Genomic DNA, 8,867 nt, shown 5'->3' on the forward strand with positions numbered 1-8,867 from the left:
AGGTTCTGCTTGGTTGGATTAAAACATCTACTTGGTGGTCAGAAAGGATCCTGTCTTGTTAATGAGACATCATGAAAGCTCACCAAAATAACAAGGCATGCTTCCATTTCATTGCATCAGCAGTGGTTGTTTATCAGGATCCAGCATTTTAAATAAAAACATATCAAGAGCAGAGTGTTTAGATGTTACTTCCAGCTGCAACTGGTAACATATCAAACACTTTGGTGCAATAACGCCAGGCATTCCCATTCACATACTTGGTCTGACACTCATCTGGAAGATAAAAAAGAAATATGACAAATAAGATGAGGATTTCTGAGGATTTCAAATCCTCATCTGAAGAGACCAAACCTGACGGTAAAAAGCGTAAACTTGGGTGATGTGTCGGCTCCCATGGTTTCCACGTAGAAGAGAGATGCGGTCTGGCCATGTGGCTTTCAGGACCAGCAGATAGGTGAATGTCTCCAGGCTGGAAGATCCTCGCTCTACAAAGTCACCCTGCAGACAGCAGAGGCCTGTTCAAGATGCTGTGTGAAAACACTGGAACGTCAACCAGACCTCCCAGTCTGTTTATTAAAATCCGATGGTCTACTGTATCATCACTATTAACGATTATTGACTAGTTTACACACAAGCTAATGTCACTTGGTTACGCTGTTAGAATACAAAACGGCAAAGACAGTCTCATTATAATTATAATACATCTTTAGTTAACATATTTATCAAATGTTTAGTTTACCTTGAGGTCATTTTCTGGGAGATATTTACACTGTTTAGCAATCTCCGCATATTTATCTAATCTTTACTGTGTAAAGTTGTCACGCACTACGTCTTGTAACAACCGCTTTTTATTTTACCCCCGAGTCGTTTCAAACTCTTACACAAGCTGAAGTGGTTAAATAAATAAAGCAATTATTATTATTATCATTATTATTATTATTAATAATAATAATAATAATAATAATAATAATAATAATAATTGGACGAGTGATTATTTGAGGATGACAAAAAGAAAAAAAATTGCTGCGACATCTTAATATTTTCCCCTGGAATTAAAGGAAGTATAACTACTCTGGTCATAAAGAATCCACGCTTCTTACTGATGCATACTTTTCTTTATTCCATAACCACGAAACACCGTGAAAACTGAAAGAAAAAAATGTCTTTTCAAAATCAAGGCTCAAATATTCTTTTCCAATCACAAATATTAGAATATATTTACGTTTTAAATATCCAATTTAAACCTTGTTTACAATATATCCATAAACAAAAGAAATACCTCATCAAACATACCGTGTTCGCCTTTCAGACCAGCAGTAGAATTATTAAGCGCATAAAACTCCTCCCGAAGTCTCTTTTACTTTACTCTTGTTGGCGCTTAGTGAACAGCTTCCGGGGCGCAGTCACATGACTCAAAACGCAAACCTATTCTCACAGAAACAGCAGCACAGCAATCAAATAATGGCCAAAATCATCAGAGCATTTCCACAATAATACAATCAGACACTCCGAAACTGTGTTTTTTAAAAAAAAAAAAAAAAAAACCCACAAAGAAAAAACAGCGCGAATGCCGACTTCCGGCGTTACCATGGCAACACATAAACATTGTGCCGAATATGCTGCCAGCTACACTCCCACCAAATTATCTTTGATTAATTCAATGAGAAACACACACATTTTCTGAATGATTAAATCAATGGTAATTTCCACTTGCTATTACATTTGACAGAATAACAACTGTTTCAAGGAGAATAACACTTTTATAGACATAAGCTTCTTAAACTGTCAATCACTAATGTATATAATAAACCTTAACTGCTTTTCACAAGAACAACCAGTTTCTGTATGGGTCGTTCAAGAACGGATGGTTTTCCAGTGCGTTCACCACCTTTTCCTAAACTCCTCTCTCCCAGCTGAATGAGGGCCTTTCTAACTAGTCCATCATCATCCCGATGTGCTTCAAGAACCTTGGCAAGTTTCCATCTGTTACGAGGAACATCTTCTTCATTGACAATCACAATATCGCCAACTTGCACATTTCGTCGAGGTGTATGCCATCGTTGCCTTAGAATGATATTGGCAAGATATTCCTTTCTCCATCTACTCCAAAATTGCTCAGAAAGGTATTGAACTCGTCTCCATCTCTTTCTGACGTACAAGTCTTCCTCAATAAATCTGCCAGGAGGTGGTAGTGGAACAGAAGATTTCATGGTGAGGAGATGATTAGGTGTTAGTGGCTCTAGACTGTTGGGATCACTAATAGTGCTGACTGTAAGAGGTCGGTTGTTTACAATGGACATTGCTTCATAGAAAAATGTCCTAAGAGATGAGTCGTCCAACCTTCCAGCACTCCGGGCAAGAACGGAAGCAAGTACACTCCGGACTGTTCTGATCTGGCGTTCCCATATGCCTCCAACATGACTAGACTCTGGCGCAGTCATGCGGAAGTCACACTGTTTGTTTGCCAAAAAGGCAGCTATTCTCTCTTGATCCATCTCCTTTAGAGCTCTTTGCATTTCATTTTTGGCCCCTACAAAGTTTGACCCTTGGTCTGACCTGATATGTCCAACTGCTCCACGGATAGCTATGAAACATCGTAAAGCATTGATGAAGGCACCTGTAGTCATATCTTCCAACATCTCGATGTGAATTGCTCTGGAACATAGACATGTAAAGAGAATACCATAACATTTTTGTTCCTTACGACCTTGCTTTGTGTGGAATGGACCAAAACAGTCCATACCACAGTAGGTGAATGGTGGCGAGGGCTCAACACGATCATGTGGAAGATCTGCCATGAGTTGTTCTTCAGACAGGCCACGAGCTCTTTTACATGGAACACATTGCCGTATATACTGAGCCACTGCCTTGCTTCCACCAACAATCCAATAACCACTGGCTCGAAGTTCATTGAGTGTCTGCCACCTGCCTTGGTGCTGAATTTTGTTGTGATGATGTGCAAGAATGAGGCTTGTAACAAAACTATTTCTTGGGAGGATCGCGGGATGTCGTAGGTCAAAGGGCACGGCACGGAGGCTCTCTTCATCCTTCCTCCCACCCTCATCACACCATGATGAAGAAAAGGATCCAGTTGGTTTAGCCTATGGTTACATGGCAGCGTTTCAGATTTTTTTGCTCAGTATGTTCAGTTCTTCTTTAAAGGCTTCCTGCTGTACCAGCCTGATAAGAGTATAGGTGGCATTCATTCTTTGTTCCACGTTTATGGGATCTGACCTTTTAGTTTTATTTAATAGCCGCTGGATCCGTGCAATCACATTCACCAGGGTGGTCCATTTTGATATTCTTGTGAGACACTGAAGAAAATCGCCTTGTTTGGTCACTTCGGTTTTTAGCACTTGAGCCGTTTTGACCTCAGGATCTCCCACAAGTAGTTCAGAACTTCCTTCAGTAGCAGCTACCTTCATTTCCCACAGAAACTTGGGTCCTGAGAACCAGTTTGACTCCACCAGCTCTGCTAACTTCAGACCTCTAGAGGCATGATCTGCCGGGTTGTCTTCTGTGTCAACATAGTGCCACTGTTTTGGGTTTGTGGTCTCTCGAATCCTCTGGACACGGTTGGCAACGAAGACATGAAATCTTCGCGCGTCGTTGTTGATGTAGCCTAGGACCACCTGTGAATCTGTCCAGAAGTATTCTCTGTCGATCTTGAGTTCCAGCTCATTCCTCAAGATATTGCTTACAGCTGCTGAGACTACTGCTGCAGTTAACTCAAGTCTAGGAATAGTAACTATCTTTGTAGGTGCAATTCTTGCTTTCCCAATGACTACTGTGCAGTGAACTTTATCTTCACCTACCAATCTGATATAAGAACACTGTCCATAGCCAAGATTGCTTGCGTCTGAAAAGTGATGCAACTCAACTTTCACAACCTTTCCAAAGTTTTTGGGCAGGAAGCATCTTGGAATCTGAATCATTTCCAGGTTCTTTAAGTCACTCAGCCAACTTTCCCACCTTGGTTTCAAGTCATGTGGTAATGGCTCATCCCAACTGACTCCCCTTTGACACATTTACTGTAGCACTCTTTTTCCCTGAAGGAGGAACGGGGCTAAAAAACCTAATGGGTCATACACAGAAGCTACAGCTGAAAGATTTCCACGTCGTGTTGCTGGTTTCTCATCCAGTGCAACTTTGAAGAAGAAGAAGGTGTCACTTTCAACATTCCAGCTTACTCCGAGTGCACCTTGAATTGGAAGGTCATTGCGATTGAGATCCACGTCCTTCATGCCAGCAGCAAGTTCAGTAGGATATATGGATTCAAGCACCTCTCGACTGTTGGATATGAATTTGCGTAGGCGCAGTTTTCCTTTAGCACAGACCAGTTGTGTTTCTTTGACCAAGTCAATTGTATCATTTACAGAATCCACACTGATAAGGCCATCATCTACATAGAAATGTTTTTTAATGAAGTTAGCTGCAGCAGGGTGCTGGCTTTCGTTTTGGCTAGCTAGATGCTTTAAACCATAGTTAGCACAGCCTGGAGATAATGAGGCTCCGAAAAGGTGGACCTTCATACGGTACTCTTTGGGTTCTGATTCTGTATCTCCATTTTCCCACCACAAGAAACGCAAATGGTCCCTGTCTTCCTCTTTAACATGGAATCTGTGAAACATTTTTTTCCACGTCGCACATGACAGCTACTGGATGTTCGCGAAACCTGCAGAGGACCCCAGTAAGTCCATTTGTCAGATCAGGCCCTGCCAAAAGATGATCATTCAGGGCAGTGCCTTCATACTTTGCAGAACAGTCAAATACTACCCTGATCTTCTCTGGTTTTTTAGGGTGGTAAACTCCTTGATGCGGGATGTACCATGAACATTCCACCTTTGGTTCTTCCTCTGCTCTTTCAGCTTCCCCATCTTTGAAAACAGTTTCCATGAACTTTACGTAATCATTCCTAAATTTAGGATTTTTCTCCATTTTCCCTTTAAGGTGCCTTAATCGCACCAGAGCCAGTCTTTTATTGTCTGGAAGATTGGGGCGTGCCTCGAAGGGAAGGGGCATCTCAATGTGGCCACTCTCATTTTCACGTATACTCTCCTTTAGGATTTGCAGAAATCGTATGTCCTCCTGGGATACACTTTTTTCATTAGGAGAAGTTTCAGCAAAGTCTGCCTCGAGTGCTTTAATAACAGCCGTTGGTGTTACAGGTGGAATCTCCTTCACAGATATGCGATGACAAAGGCCCGTTACTTCTTTGGAGTTAATTCGCTGTGGTGTGCTTCCAACTATGCTCCAGCCCAAGTCAGTTTTTATGGCATATGGCTCTGTGTCTTGCCCTGTAATGACCTTTCGAGGTGCGAGAGCTCTGGAGCAATCATAGCCAACAAGAACTCCACAATCCATTAGTGAGGGAATCTCATGAGCAATGACAGTGAGGTGCTTCCATCTGTTAGCTGTATCACAGGTGGGAATGTGTGAACGTTCGAGTGGTATGAAATCCCTTGTATAGGCAGGAGGCAACTCTATGGTGTTTCCTGTTGAGAAAGCTCTGACTCTGAGTCCACTGACTCTCTGACTCTGTACAATTGAGTCTTTTCCCATCATTGTGGAAAGTTTTAATTTAACTGGGTCAGACACCACTTGCAACTTTGCACATATTTCCTCATCAACAAATGTGTTACTGTCTGAGTGTCTAATAAGGCGTATGCCAGGACTTCGGAATCAGGAGCATTGGATGGTGAGATCCATACTGGAACAATCATTGATGTGCTTTCACCCTCTCCTCAAGTTGCACTACACGACAGTGATGACATGCACGCCTCTATTGCTGGACATTTTGTGAAGCAGATTTCTCTGTTAGAAGACGGTCTTCATGCAATGGAGTGGGATGGCGACCTTTGCTTATGCGGCACATAGCCCTGTTCTTACAGCTTTTGGAGTTGTGCCCTCTAGGCATGCAAAACAAAGTTTATTTTCTTGAATGAACTTTTTCTTTTGTTCTACAGTCTTTTCTGTCAGTCTTTGACATTTATGCATGGAGTGCTTGTCGCCACAGCAAAGACACACTACAGGATTTGAGGCTTGAGTCAATCTACTAGTAGTCTCTTGTCTGTCTGAGTCTTTCATCGTTTCAGTAACTTTGCTTTGTTTTGCTACCTCACTGAAAACATCAGAGGACTTTACACTGGTAGCAAAATTGTTAGCCTTCGAACGCTTTATTTCTCTTGGTGACCTCTCCTCTGAGGCCTTTAAAGCAAGAAGCGATGATACTGGGTTGCATGCAATGCGTGCTTCCTTTGATACAAATGCAGCAAACTCTTCGAAGGTTGGGTAATCTTTGGCTTGATCAAGCTTCTCTGTAACAAAACGATTCCAGCTGGCTGTTACCCAGTCTGGAAGTTTGGCTAGCATCTTCTGATTTTCTTCACAGTCATTTAACACATGAAGACCTTTGACATGAGGTATGGCATTGCTACATGTTTGCAGAAAATCACTGAATTCTATTAGCCTGACATATTCTCTTGTGCCAATTTTTGGCCACTTATTAAGCTTTTCCCTGAAGGCCCGTTGCACAACAAACGAATGTCCATACCTGGCATTAAGCTTGTCCCAGGCATGCTGGGACATTCTTCATCTTTTCTGTAAAAACTACCCTCCAAAGCTGACCTGGCTTCCCCAGTAACATACCTTTGAATGTAGAATAACCTGTCAGCAGGATTTGAGCATCGTCTTTCTATGAGCGCCTTAAAGCTGATGCTCCACTCAGTGAACTTCAGTGGGTCACCTGAGAAAACAGGGGGTTCTGGAACTGGAAGCCGAGTGAGGGCTATGGACTCATGTAACGTTTGCACTAAGCTTGCTTCATTCTTAATGAGTTGCTCGTTCTGATTTGTTAGCTTTGAATTAGTGGAGGGAGGGCTTCTCTCTTCATTGTACAAACAACCATCCCTATCAACCTTTTCCTTTAGCTCTTCCTCAGTGTACACTCTAAGTTTTGCTTCTATTACCTCAACATCTCTCTGATTTTCAAGCCGTTTTAGTTGTTGGCGTTGTGCTTCAATAGCAGCTTCCATTTCAATTTCAGCCCTCTTTGCAGCTAACTGTGCAGCAGTCTCTGCTCTCTTAACTGACATACTTGGTGACTCAGATGAATACTTAGAGCAATCACTTTTAACAGTGGCTCTTGAAACTGTGGAGCCATATATAGATTTAGCGTAGTCATTATCAAGGAGCATGCATAGCCTTGCATTTTCTGCTTCAGCATCAAAATCATCTTCATCTTCAATTGCTCGAACCTTCATGAGCCCCAGCAAGTCAGCAGTAACAGCTGAGCATGTATCAACTTTCCGTCTAATGTCTTGACTTGGTGTAACTTGGAGTCGTATTTTGTTATATAGTTCTTTCGGATTCAAGCTTCTCAATCACATCCATCATGTTAAATAAGTCAGTTTCCGAACACTCTATCTTTAGCCTTTTCCGAGTCTCCTTTACATGACATTTCCATTTCTCATAAACTGACAGAAACTTTCTTTCCCGCTGAGCCAGCTCTTGCTCTTTTAACTCCTGCATCTTAGGTGTAAGGCGTACTTCACGTGAAGATTTTCGGATATTTGTATTACAGTCCTCATGTAGCTGTTTTGATGTCTCACCTCTAATGCCATCATTATCCAGGGCACAGCTTCCTTTGTCTGTTTCAGCTTCAACATATTTAGGTGCTAGAATGTTTTGATCTTCCATTTCAGGATTTGCATTTTCATCAAACTCATCTGATGTTTCATGTTGAACCAACATATTTACCTCTGCCAAATCAGTACTTTCAGTAATCAGAATTACAATATACAACTTCAACCATTGCAAGTAATGCAAAACCTTGCTTTAGACACACTGCAGTAACCTGTTATATAATTACAGTACTGCTTTGAAATCTGTCATTCAAAGGAAATATGTTCTCAAATCACACCAACTTGTGTATTTCACTTATATGATCCTTTTTGTTTAGTTATGACACTTTACCATTAGATGACAGATTTGAATTTCCAAACGATGACCTCTAAAGTTTTAGTTCACTAGCTCTGAGTGGCTTTGCCATGTGGTTACACTGTTAAGTTTACAACTTACTCTTATATCGTGCCAGAAATGCTTGGTGTGAAACTTGTGTTGTACTTAGTTCAACGTGAAATGGCCTGGTTGTTGGTGACCACATGACGTGAAGCAGGGCTTCACTCTGAAGCCTGATGATGCCAGCAGGAGATGAAGCAGGTCTGCACTCTGAAGCCTGATGATCCCAACAGGAGATGAAGCAGGTCTGCGCTCTGAAGCCTGATGATGCCAGCAGGAGATGAAGCAGGTCTGCACTCTGAAGCCTGATGATCCCAACAGGAGATGAAGCAGGTCTGCACTCTGAAGCCTGATGATCCCAACAGGAGATGAAGCAGGTCTGCGCTCTGAAGCCTGATGATCCCAACAGGAGATGAAGCAGGTCTGCGCTCTGAAGCCTGATGATCCCAACAGGAGATGAAGCAGGTCTGCACTCTGAAGCCTGATGATCCCAACAGGAGATGAAGCAGGTCTGCGCTCTGAAGTCTGATGATCCCAACAGGAGATGAAGCAGGTCTGCGCTCTGAAGCCTGATGATCCCAACAGGAGATGAAGCAGGTCTGCACTCTGAAGCCTGATGATCCCAACAGGAGATGAAGCAGGTCTGCGCTCTGAAGCCTGATGATGCCAGCAGGAGATGAAGCAGGTCTGCACTCTGAAGCCTGATGATCCCAACAGGAGATGAAGCAGGTCTGCACTCTGAAGCCTGATGATCCCAACAGGAGATGAAGCAGGTCTGCGCTCTGAAGCCTGATGATCCCAACAGGAGATGAAGCAGGTCTGCGCTCTGAAGCCTGATGATCCCAACA

This window comes from Telmatherina bonti (genome assembly GCF_933228915.1).
Source record: "Telmatherina bonti genome assembly, chromosome: 21".
Lineage (NCBI taxonomy): Eukaryota > Metazoa > Chordata > Actinopteri > Atheriniformes > Telmatherinidae > Telmatherina > Telmatherina bonti.